The sequence below is a fragment of the Mustela lutreola genome, chromosome 3 (genome assembly GCF_030435805.1).
Source record: "Mustela lutreola isolate mMusLut2 chromosome 3, mMusLut2.pri, whole genome shotgun sequence".
In the NCBI taxonomy this organism is placed as follows: domain Eukaryota; kingdom Metazoa; phylum Chordata; class Mammalia; order Carnivora; family Mustelidae; genus Mustela; species Mustela lutreola.
In genome coordinates, this window is record NC_081292.1 from 202,660,599 (window position 1) to 202,673,668 (window position 13,070).

Consider the following 13,070-nt stretch of genomic DNA (forward strand, 5'->3'; position numbering starts at 1 on the left):
TAACAAAATTAGATATAGGTTAATGACGTATTGTTTGGAACCGCTAAAAAAAATAAATATATGGATAAACCTTACCAATACATTAAGGGATAGAAGACCCCAAATGATACGTGATAACAACTCTATTCATCAGAGGTTCAAAAATAGGTAAAACCAAACTGTGTTTCAGGATGTATTCAGAAATGGGCAGGCTATGTAGGAAAGGAAAGAAGTCATTTTCCTAAGAGTAATGATCAACCTTGTGGAAGAAGAAGAAATTTGTGATCAGGAAGAGGCTTACAGGGGCTCCTGGTTCTTGCCAGTGCTCAGTTTTTTGGGACCCAAACAGCAGTTACGCAGGTGCTTATTTCATAATTATTTGCTACATAGTATATTTAGGTCTTATGCATTTTTCTGTATCTGTTATATTTTCCAATAGAAAGGCTTTAAAGAGGTTATAATGAGTGGAGGGAATATTTAATCTTTGGTCTCCGCTTTACAGGGAGCTTGTGTTAGGGGTTGAATAGTGGGCCCCAGACCTCCCTGCTCCCTCCCTGCGAATTCATATGTTGAAGTTTAACCACAAGTACCTCAGAAGGTGAACTTATTTTGAGAGGGGGTTTTGCAGCGATAATCAAGTTAAAGTGAGGTGGTTGGGTGGGCTCTCATACAGGTGTCCTTGTAAAAAGTTGAAATTTTGATGCTGAGCCACACACAGTGGAAAGACATTGTCAAGAGACACAAGAATAGGGCCAGCTGCGAGCCAGGTGAGAGGCCCAGAGCGATCCTTTCCTCACAGACCTCATGGGGAGCCGACCCTGCTGACATCTGGAATGCGCCCTCGCCTTCCCTGTGAGACAAAAAAGTTCTGTTTCCGTGCCACCCAGTTTGTGGTGTTTGTTACAGCCGCTCTAACGCAGTAATGCAGTTTGGAACACTGACAGAGATTTTCCTTTATTATTTAATCAGTGGCTTTACTTGTTACACTGACCTGTGTGGGGTCTTTTTGTGCTGAGCAAGGAGACTACGTGCCCTTGTGATCCAGGTGTCTCTAATTAAGGTGACTGAAGAAGGTTAGGGACAGGGGCACCTGGGTGGCTCAGCGGGTTAAGCCTCTGCCTTCTGCTCAGGTCATGATCCTGGGTCCTGGGATCGAGCCCTGCGTCGGGCTCTCCGTTCAGCAGGGAGCCTACTTCCTCCTCTCTCTCTGCCTGCCTCTCTGCCTACTTGTGATCTCTCTCTGTCAAATAAATAAATAAAATCTTAAAAAAATTATTTACATTCAGTTTAGTTAACGTATAGTGTATTATTGGTTTCAGGTGTAGAATGTATTGATTCACTGGCCGCGTGTAGCACCCCGCGCTCGTCATGTCTAGTGTTCTCCTTCCTGCCCATGACCCAGGTACCCCATCCCCCGCCCATCTTATTGGTATTATTTAGGCAGTGAGTGGATTTGCTATATTAGACTCCTCCGTACTGTGAAGAATCGATCTCACTCAAGTTTCCTCAAGTGATGGGAGCTGCGCAGAGGAGGAGGCCCCTACATGATGAATGGCGGCATAAATTTCACTCAGTTGTCCTTTGCTTGCTAACGTAGGGATTAGTTTCTTTGCTGCCCTTGTAGCTGGGCATGATTGCGGGATCAAGTCCAGCCGGTGGGGAAAGGGCGGGCCCTCTGTTCCTCTCGCTGCCTTCCTGCCGACTGGGGATGGGGAGGCTTGAAACAGCGCCTGGGGCTGGAAGTGGAAGCTTTCCCTGCATGGACTGGTTTACCTCTGGACTGTTAGACGTTAAGACATAAATATGGGTCTTGGTCAAGCCACTTTTCTTTCTGGTTTCTGTGTAATAGCGCCTGAGTCTAACGCTCCAGTGAACACACCCCAGTAGTCAGAGGAAGGTGAGGGCTCAGGTCTCCCAACAACTCCCCGCCGCAGAGATGGAAGCCAAACGTGCATTTGTAAAAGGGCCGTAAAAATACACCTGCAACTTATTTTATACGTTTAATAAAGTCTGTATCTCTGTCCTTTTGGATGTTCCTTGCCTTGCTCAAGAGATTCACTTGAGGGGAATAAGACAGTGTTGTGGGGGCAGGAGTCTGTTGCACCTGGCGTTGGCGCCCGTCGGTCAAGATCATCCATGCGGAGTGCGGCCTGCGGCCCGTTCCGAGAGCAGCCTGGTGAACACGCTAGAACACACCCCTTCACAAAGGGCGGGGCACCCCCGAAGGTTTTCTGGCCAACTCATAAATTGTGGACTTCTCAGATTTCAACAATAAAAATCCACTTCTAATGTCCATTTTGATCATTGACAGCCTCAGCTTTTTAGTTGAGGCAAAGATAACTGGAAAACTCTAGAGTAACTGTCTCTTCACGTGGCCTTTTGATCCACTGACCTCGTGCTGGTGCTGTATCGAGAAGGAAATTGGAGGCCGCATTCCAGGGCCTGGAGTACTTCCCTGACACTCTCTCAGCTTCTTGCTGTGCCTTCTGCTTCCACGCTTCCTCTGTGGTCTTGTAAACTTCCTCTCCCCTACAGGCCTCCTAGCTTTGGATTAGTCTTGGCGTCTCCTGCTTTAGAGTTTCGGTTTTTAGCTTTCTCTCGATTTTGTTCTGTGCTGGCCTCTGACGGCTTTCTCTGTCCGAGTTGCATTCACACCTTCTGAGAAAGGATCTGACCGAGTGGTTTCCTCACTGTTCAGTACACTTTGTCCCTCCTGGGGTCAAGCTCACATGCCTGGCCGCGTGGAAGGCCAGTGGTCTTCCTCATGTCCAGTTGAGATGTGACACCTTTTTAGGTCAGACAGACGCCAGCCCCTGGGCCTGAGAACCATAGTTGCAAGATAGGTTTTACAGAGGTTGAAAACTTGTCCACAAGAAAGTGTTTCTGGATCCTTTGTTCTTGAAGGGAGGGCAGATGTCACGTTTGTAAGACTCCTCTCTAGTACTTTCTTTGATGCTTGCAACCGAGCAGGGACATAAGGGTCACAGACCAGATCCCCTGGTAAATTGCTGACAAGTGTAGTTAATTAAATCCACACACTAATGTTTATAGAGTGTGTGCCAGACGCCGTGCTAGACTAGTGATCGAGGCATCCGAAGAGCGGCGTCTAGTGAGAGAGGCACAAAAGCAGATGATGTCAATAGCTCGAGGAGAAGCTGTTTGTGTCTCTCTACCCTTGGGTAAATTGGGACAGGGAGCTGGGACGTGGCACTCAACAATCTGACCACAGACAGTATTTGGGCCCGAAAGGAGGAAGAAAAGTAGCACACCGCAGCCGCTATCTGCACAACAGGCAGCTCTAATAGGAGAATAGCCTACGAATGTGTATACTTGCGTCTTGTCCTGTGAATTGGAGTGAGTATAAACAGCTCCTTATCGTCAGAATAAAATGGGTTTAGAGAACTCATCTTAAAGTACCAGTGCGGTGTATTCTCCTTAAATAAAAATAGCATGGATATATTCTCATAGTTGGAAACTGTTGAGTGTGTCATTCTGTTCCAGTAAATGATTTTTTGATGCTAGAATTCACTGGAAGAAATTCATAGCATTTAATTTGGATGAGTTATGAGTTCTCGTGGGTGCCATAAAATTTAATAATCTATTAAGTGCTTTTCGATTACTCTCAGTGCTCGGGACCCAGCGGTGCATCCCCTAAGAACTTGGGAGCGAAGGATATGTGATTTGCCCTCTGAGAGTTAGTTAAATGGACCAGAGACAGAATGACTACAGGCTTGCCAGACAGACTGAACGTGTGAGCATGGTTTAAGAGCAAATGTGTCAGTGCAGGAGGGGTCGTCAGATGTTGAAGGACAGAAGAGTGGCCGAGGAAGTGCCCTGGCTCGCCCTGGTGTGGCTATGGGTTCATTAAGCTACTTTCATGTTGATTAAACATTTAAATCAGATTATAAACCTTCCTTAGTCCAATTTCATTTTCTCTGTGAAAACACGTACATATTAATTAGGACTTCTTTTTGTTTGCAAGAGACAAAATCCCACCTCACAGTGGGTTAAGAGAGGAGTTTATTGTCTCTCGTAAATGAAGAGTTCAGTGTGTATCCTGGTGTCAGGCATGGCTTGACGTCCACGTTAAAAGGTTTATCAGGCAATGTCTCTCTTCATGTCTTGGTTCCGCTCACCTGTTTGGCGTCGCTTTTAGTCAGAGCTCCCTCTTCTTGAGGGGACTTTCTGCATCTCCCTGCTCGTAGTCTCACAGTTTAGCCAATTAGGGGGGCAGTTTCAGCCCTGGGACTGGCCAGTGCTGGGACGTGTGCCTGCCCAACCATCTAAATGTGGGTTCTGCTAACGGGGAATGAAAAGTTCTCAGAAGTAAAAGTCTGTAATCAGAATAGGGAAGAATGGATTTGGATAGGCAGAAATGATAGTTTCTTCTGTCGTTCTGTTATTTGGTTTTGATGTGCCCACAGAAAGAAAATGTTCTTGCCTCCGTGTTGAGTGTTGAAGGCTCCTTGACAGAGTTCTCCCTGCACACGAACACTGTGGCATTCCGTAAGCATATATGCGTACACGTACACACACCCACACGCGCACACTTGTAGATCTTTCGAGTTACAGTGCGGCAAGTTTGTCCAGGACGAGGGTCTACTCTGAGCATGGCAACTCATCAGATTCCAGAGTCTTCTGGATGGTCGTGCAGAGTTCAGACTTGGACAAGAGAAGCCTGAGGTTTGAGGCCCATGGAGGTCTCCTTTCCCCTGCTGTTCCTGCTTGCTTTTTTCTTCTGAATCCCCACACCGATTACCACCCGGGACGTGTGGCATGCCAGTTTTTAAAAGGGCAGGGCAGGAGGAAGACGTGAATTACCGTAACAGATCAGACCTGTCGTCTGGCCATCTATGTATTTGGTATAAATATTCTCTAGAGACCTCTGATTTGACTTGCTCTTTGAGAAGGAGCACTGTTGTTCTTCCCATTCCTATTTTTGTGCTGTGAAAATATGACTTTGGATGGAATTCATTTGCCAAAAATGGTACCTGTGGAATTGTGAGGTCGTTTTGCAACAGTGGACTGAGACTTTCTGGAGGACCTGTAGATAGATTTTTTTTAGAAATATCTGTATTTGTCCTGAGTTTTGCGCTTAAAATTTTATTCGTATTTACATACATCCACACCTGTATGCATGCACTGTCCCTAGAAGGACATAGAAGCTGATTATAGTGGTCGGCTCCGGGGACCAACGGGTGGCTGAAGGAAAGGAATGTGAGGGACACTTGCTTTTCAGTGTTTCCTCATTTGTCGTCTCTGAGGGTTGTACCCTGTGTGTATATATTACTATTCCTAAAATTGTGGAAGAAATAAAATACCTTAAAGTCACGTTGTGAGCAGTTTCTCGTGACAGGAGGTAGTTTTTCAAAATCCACATTTTAACCATGGCTTAATTTTCTCACATTTGTTTTTCATTTTACCAAATGTCCAGTGTCGTTTTCGTGCCGCGCCTTTCGTTCCTCTTGTTCTGCCTTGTTTACTGTGCTTTCCCGTAACTTGCAATTTTGTCCTTGTGTTTCATTCAGGTTCTATTCACTTTCTCATGCTGTTTATATACTTCTAAACACTGGGGTACAATCTCTCTCTCTCTCTTTACTGCATTATTGGTTCAGGAAGTTCTTTTTGCCTATTGATAAAGATGTTGGATCTTTTTCTAAGAAGGTCTTCAAGTTTTTGCAGGAGTTTGTTTTTAAGAGTCTTACCACCACTGCCCCCTCACCTTTCACCCCCCCGCCCCTGGTTTCTGAGACTTAAATTTTTGAAATAAAAGCAGAAGTTTTTTTTAATGTTTTATTATGAAGGGTCTTTAAATATAAAGAGTCAGTTAAAACAGAGCCATAGAGACGAGTAAAGAAATCTCTGTGCGCACCCCCCTGTCTTTGGACATAAGACTGTGGTCTTCTCTTTGAGTCTGTACCTGCTCACAGGAGCTCCTCATGGACTGTCTTGTGTAAGCTGCACTCAGTCTGCCTCCTCTGTGCTTGGAAGTTTCAGTCTCTTCTCTAGGGAAGGTACCCAGGGACTCTTGTGAGGCAGGCTGAGTGAAGAATTCTAGAATTTTAAGACTTTCTCTAATCCTTTACTCATTCTTAATTTGACAGAAGATATTTTTAGTTACTTGTCTTTACAAGATCTTTCTAAAGCATTTAACTTAGTTTCCATAGTAACGATCACTCTTGCTTTTTGCTCTCAAATTTCTGGGGTTTACATAATATTTAATTCAATTATATAATTATCAATAACAGGTAGAACTGGCATAAACAGTTCTGGGATCCAACACAGTTGGTTTTGGGGGCACGAGAGTCAGCTGATGGGACCACAGGTGCACAGGCAGCCTGGTGGTTGCCTCCTGGGGGTTCCTTGGGCACCACTCAGTATGTTCTGTGGAGGGATGGAAGAGCACTGGTCTTTGGGGTGGTTGGTAAGTGAAGGCTGTGTTGCAGGAGGGGGTAAGAGCGTTTTTAATATAAAGATACTGATGGATGGAGAGCACAGACGAGCAAGGATAGTTTTAGGTACAGCCTCTTGCCCCAATGTTAAATGTCCATGTTCCGTTTTGTTTTTCTTTTCTTTCTAGCTCCTGCTACTCACGTTCTGGCATGTAAATAAGACAACCAGTCATTTCACTGCGTGATCATTCCATGGAGAAAGTGTAGTGGTTACAAATGTTGTGCTTCCGTGTATGATTTTTATACTTGGTTTCAGAAAAATGTATGATAGACAATAGTATTTGAGATTTAGATTTTTTAGGCACAAATACGTCTCTCCTATACTTGATTACTCAGTACTGATCAATTTCATTGACATTGACAGATGTCTTTAGCATAATCACTTTAAAAAAATTTGAATTCCATTAGCCAACATATAGAACATCATTAGTTTCAGATGTAGAGTTCAGTAACTCATCAGTTGCATAGAACACCCAGTGCTCATCACATCCCATGCCCTCCTTAATGCCCATCCCCCCCACTCACCCCGCCTCCAGCAATCCTGTTTCTTTCCCATAGTTAAAAGTCTCTCATGCCTTGTCTCCCTTCCAATTTCTTCCCATTCCGTTTTCCCTCCTTCCCCTGGGGTCCTCTGCGCTGTGTCTCATATTCCTCATATGAGTGAGACCGTGTGACACTTGTCTTTCTCTGATTGATCTATTTTGCTCAGCATAATACCATCCAGTTCTATCCACATCGATGTAATGGTAAGATTTCATCCTCTCTGATGGCTGAGTTGTGTGTGTGGTGTATACACACACACACACACACACACAAACACACACATATATATATACACATACACACACACACACACACACACCACATCTTCTTTATGCACTCATTGGTCAACCGACATCGTGGCTCTTTCCATAGTTGACTATTGTGGACATAGCTTATAGATAGTAACTTTTCTTTTTATTAAAGGTTTTATTTATGTATTTATTTGACATAGAGAGAGAGAGAGAGAGAGAGGGAGAGGGCAAGAGAACACAAGCAGGGGAAGGGCAGTGAAGAGGGAGAAGCAGACTCCCCACTGAGCAGGGAGCCTGACATGGGACTCCATCCCAGGACCCTGAGATCATGACCTGAGCCGAAGGTAGATGCTTGATTGACTGAACTGCCAGGTGACCCTAGCATGGTAACTTTAAAAAGATTCATAAGTAGATCACTAATGGGTAGAGTGACTACTTACTCTTTTGATTTAAAAAAAAAAAGATTTTTTATTTATTTATTTGACAGATAGAGATCACAAGTAGGCAGAGAGGCAGGCAGAGAGAGAGGGGGAAGCATGCTCCTTGCTGAGCAGAGAGCCCGATGTGGGGCTTGATCCCAGGACCCTGGGATCATGACCTAAGCCGAAGGCAGAGGCCTTAACCCACTGAGCCACCCAGGTGCCCCTACTGTGTTGGTTTTTTTTTTTTTTTTAAGATTTTATTTATTTATTTGACAGAGAGAGATCACAAGTAGGCAGAGAGGCAGGCAGAGAGAGAGAGAGGAGGAAGCAGGCTCCCTGACGAGCAGAGAGCCCGATGCGGGGCTCGATCCCAGGACCCTAGGACCCTGGGATCATGACCCGAGCCGAAGGCAGAGGCTTTAACCCACTGAGCCACCTGGGCGCCCCTACTGTGTTGATTTTTAAAAGCATTAAAGGAATAACAGGATAGCAATCATGGGCATAAAAATGTGATAAAATATTTGTTTATTGGCTAATATTTTATGGAAAGCTCTCCCGTGTTTTCTGTCATTCAAACTTTGCCACTTCCTGTGGGGAGAGATGGCAGGGAATCTTATCCCCATCTGACACATTTGTAAAATGAGCCCAGGGTCCTGCAGTAGTTTCTCAGACAAGAGCCCAGCAGGGTTCAGAATTTCTCTTCCAGCCCATCTTTAGTCTCAGCTTGAGGCTCTAAGGATACTTCTGGGTTCCTGCCGTTCTTTCTTGCCATTTGGGCAATAGTTATGTGCTTTTAGGATTGGAGAATTTAAATAGACTCTTCCTTTCCAGACTAGCACTTCTCACTGTTGGAAGGACTTGTTTTCTTTGTTCAGAGATATTTTTTCCCACCTTCAAAGAGTGTTTCAGCTCCAAGGAAACTGCCATGGCAGCGGGCTGATTTGGTGTGGAGGCAACAGCTGGTTTCCACGCAAGTTACTAAGATTTTCTTTCTGGTAAGTTCTGAGGAGCAGCCGGCCTCTATTCTCTCTCACATCCCCAGAATTGTCTCTCATGTGAAAATGAAGGTACCGGGGAGGAAACCTTACACACACAAAAGCAGGAGCGTCAGGACGTGTTGGCTTGTGACACTTCGCATAGTTTTACAAACTCAGAGTTTTCAACCAGATTTATTTGTTGATTTCAGGGAAGAGAAGGGGCAGACGGAGAGGGAGAGAGAGAGAGCCTCAAGCAGGCTCCCTGCTGAGTGCGGAGCCTGATGCGGGCTCGATCTCATGACCCTGAGATCATGACCGGAGCTGAAATCAAGAATCAGACACTTACCAGGCTGAGCCACCCCAGTGCCTCAGGACAAGTCATTTCTTTAAAGAAAACAACAAAACTCCTTAGTGGGCATGGTGGGGCACTGGCTAAGTCTGATTCACTGGCCTCCAAGGTGACTGCCCCAATAGAAGGGTGCTCAGATCGGAGCCCCGACTCTCCCGTAGATGTGATGTGGGCGGTGCTTCCGAACTCCTTTGCCGGAACCTCTCTGTGGAGTGCAGAGTGTGCACGGCGCTCTGTATGCTGTCAGAACAAATCTGGAGCTGCTGTCCTGGCCAGCAAATTACCCTTTTTATTGCCCTCACAGTCATTCACTGTTTGCCAGAGCGCATCCGGAACCGCCTGCATTAGAGCCTCTTGGGGTGGGGCTTGGGATTCTTAATTTTAAACAAACTCTCCAAGTGGTCATAGATGCTTTAAGATTCGACAACCACCGGCGCCTTTCTCATTTCCCTTGTTGGTCTTTATCACAAGCAGTTGAGACACACTAAGGACCAATCGCTCTGTGGAGCGGGTAAGGAGGATACGGGGAAGGCTCTCTGTAGGGCAGAGAAACGGCTGCCGTTCTCCACGGTCTCTGTTAGGCTCCTGAGTGCTGTTCAGCCACACCTCGGCCTGGTCTGTTTTCCAGCCTGGTTCATGCTGTCCCTGGTTTTACGAGAAGCCTTTCCATAATCACAATCATCTGTGCCCTGTCTGGTCAAGCTCTTGGCCCGGCAGGCCAAGAGCTCTGCCATCTCCCGATCGTCTCCCGATCGCCCGCTTCAACTGAATTATAAACCTTTGGATTTCGCTAGCTGGTCTCTGGATCGGATGTTTGAATTCCTCTCGGATCTGTTTGCCTTCTATCCAGAGGCTTTCATTCTCTCTCGCTCTCTCTTTTTTTAAGTTTTTCGAAAACTTCAACTTCAGTATAGTTAACAGTGTTATGTTAGTTTCAGGTGTACAACGTCATGACTTCGTCAGTTCCGTATGCTGCTCAGGGCTCATCGTGGTCGGTGCTCCTTAATCTCCGTCCCCTTTCCCCAGTCCCGCCACCCAGCTCTCCTCCGGGAACTGCCATTCTGTTCTCCACAGTCAAGAGTCAGAGGCTTTTGTTCTTCTCACTTCTCACCGTGTCCCCATACATACACAGCACATTCTCAGATTCCAAACAGGTGTCCCAGTGGACAGTGTGCTTTTGTTTTTGTTTATGTGTCTCGGAGCACATTTTCCTGGAAATTCCGTCATGGTGTTCAGGGTCTCCTGTGAAACTGATCTGCCCTATGTGGTAACGGAAGTGTTTCCTGCGAGCCGGAGGCTTCGGACATGGAGGGAGGAGGAGGAGGAACACTTTCCTTGCTTCTGCCTAGGATGGAGTGACTTTAGGCAAAATGGAACAGAAAGGGATTGGTTTTTGCCCACTCCTTTGCTTCTACGAGACCCACCCTTCTTGGTCTCTGTCTTTGAAGTCGGGGTGATCCGGCTATGAAATTAGTGCTGTGTGTCCCCCACACGCGAGATGGGTGATACGTGGGGAGCTCTGGGCTTGCTCAGCTGGGGCTGCCACTGCCTTCGGGGGAAGGCAGGACTTGGAACCTGGTGGATTGGTGGTCGCTTTATTCCTAAGCACAGTGGCCATTTGGCAGATTGTATGGAGGGGGTGACTGACCCCCTAGCTCTCAGCTTCTAGCCCAGAAAGTTGGATTATGTGCTTTCTAAAGATCGTTTGCCATTTTAGCTTTTTGAGATGTGTAATCTTTCCCCTTCCCATCTGGAGATGAGCCCTCGGAGGGTTTCTAGGCACCAAATAGCAAGATTAATGGTTTTTAAGAAGTTACTACGTATTTTTTACTTCTCTTTCTGCTTATCAGTAGAAGAATTCTGGAAGTTGATGGGGGCAGCTGAGATTTTGTGAGGCCAAGTCTGCCAGCTTTTAAGGTTTATGGGCTTTAGACACATTCTGGAAAGCAAGTGCCCACTGACATTTCTGATTTTTCCAGTGCAGCTCTCACTTGTGGTCCTGTGGCCCCTGCAGTAGTCCCTTCTACACAATGCTGCCACAGCTGTCAGTTCACAGTGGCAAGCCATGCACCGAGGTGCACCGGAAACTCATAAACTCAGAGCTGGATAAGCTGGAGGGTCCGGGAATATTCTCCAGAAGCGTCCGCGTGTGTATCAGGTTACCTTCTGCAAGAACTGTTCATCATTAATTTATTCCGTGTGTCCTCCATAGCCGACATTGGTCATTTAGAGAAAGGGACCTTAAGTTTTTAGGATGCCATATGGTTCCTGACAGCCCACTTTACCTTTCCAGATTGTTCTAAAGTGCTCGCAGATTATTAAGCCTCACTCATCCGTTTCTTCCCTCTGTAGCTGTTCTCTGATAAACGTTAGAGTAGAAAGCAATCTGATTCAGTTCTTCATAGTGTAGCGATTCCCCTGAAGGTTGTTTTTTTTTTTTAAAACAAGTAATGCTTGTTGACTCAAATCTTTAATTGATGACATCTGAGGCAGTGTATCATCATGAAATGAGCAATTTCAGACCGTCTGAACGAAAGTGAAGGGACAATAAAAAAGATGTCTGGTCTAAGCTGTTTGTACTTTCTCTGACTTTTGCTGCTTTTGAACTCACATCGTCTCTGTCTCTGCATTTCCAAAGTGACTATAGCCTTTAGAGATAGGGGAGGTGGTGGGGGATGGGGTGAGGTTGGTGTGGAGAATGGCCAGGGCTCTTAGGTATACATTTAGGGTTGACTTTGACAGAGACAGACCTAGAAAGGTATACGGTTAGGGGCTGAGTCTTCTAATTAAATTGTCTTGTAATTTGTCTTAGCAGATCCTCCAGTGCCTGACGCAAGGCATTGCAGCAGAGGCACCCAGACTCTGCCTGTGGCATGTGAATGTGATGTGGCACAGTATAAAATTTCTAAACATTGATGCATTCGGAATCTTGTCCTTTCCCTGCACTACGTTGGAAGCAGCTCTTAAATAACAAAGCCAGCATGGTGAACAGTCTGTATGTCTCGCATGGGTGGTAAGGACCAACCCTTTCTATTTTAGTATGATCCTGATTTTCTGTTTCTGCAATGGAAGTCCAACTTGCTGAAAGCAGCACTGATTTTCACAAACTGGGAAATCTGTTTTCCCTCTTCTGGGAGTGCTGCGAGAAATGAGGCCTGAAGCTTTAAATATGGCTTTTTAGGGGTAGCTTTTTTAGCAGTGGAAGAAGAATTGTGTTGACAATTTGTTTGCTTCCTAGTCATTTTGTTGTGCAAATTCTGAAGAAGACTAGTTAGTTGAGGAGTTAGCTGCTATGCTAATTTACTGTTTGCCGTTTAAAAGATTTCCCCATTTAGATGTGCCGAACTGTGTGGCGATGGAAACAGGATTTGATCTTGGTATTTGAAGCTTGTAGCAAGATGGTTTGCCCTCATACATTTTGTGGCAAGAAAAGCACAGTAGTGCCCCATTCCTTCTAGTTAACCCTTTCCAGTCTGGTGAAGCCATCAGAGGCGGCAGATGAACCCCAGCTTGTTTCCCAGGCCGACTGACTGTGAAAATGCTGTCGGAGGCTGAGGTTGTCTTAAGCAGGTTCTTGGGAGCTACTTTTAGTTCTTTGAAAAATTTATATCTCAAAGCCCAAATCTCCCTCCTGCGTCACAGCAGCTGGCCTACATTCACCAGAATATGCAGCCTCTCATCTGATATTTATGGCTGGTGGAGTGAGGCAGAAGAGAATTCTAGAAGGGGATTTGACTATCATTTCAACCCCCGTTCCTATTTCCAAGGCTGCAAAGATTCTTCCACGGTCCTTTGGTATGTATTATTTGAAGAGGAGAAAAGTAACACATTCCCTCTGATGTTCTGCGCTCACTGAATTGAGATTTCAGAGGATGTTGCTACTAATATTTGATTCCTCTGCATTAATGCTGACATATGAGTGGCTTGGTGTGTGTGTGGCAGGGAAGAGCTGCATACATTAGTAACAAAGCAGAGTAAAGATTTTTCTGTTGCACAAGGACAGGAGCTCCTGACACCTACTGGAGACTGATTTATAGTGAGACTGAACCTTCCCTGTGGTCAGGAAACATGTTTGGGAAACAGGGCTATAAATAGCT

General features: G+C 45.6%; 1 protein-coding gene across 3 annotated transcripts in view; it reads left to right on the forward strand.

The window, feature by feature from the left end:
* HECW2 (HECT, C2 and WW domain containing E3 ubiquitin protein ligase 2) overlaps positions 1–13,070 on the forward strand; it is a 368,631-nt gene that overhangs the window by 36,315 nt on the left and 319,246 nt on the right. Inside the window, exon 2 of one of the 3 annotated variants that reach the window (XM_059168539.1) lies at positions 1,299–1,381. The exons of the other annotated variants lie outside the window; for them this stretch is intronic. The gene's annotated coding sequence lies outside the window, so the exon portion shown is untranslated. The remainder of the gene's footprint in view (positions 1–1,298; positions 1,382–13,070) is intronic. 3 annotated transcript variants of the gene reach the window in all.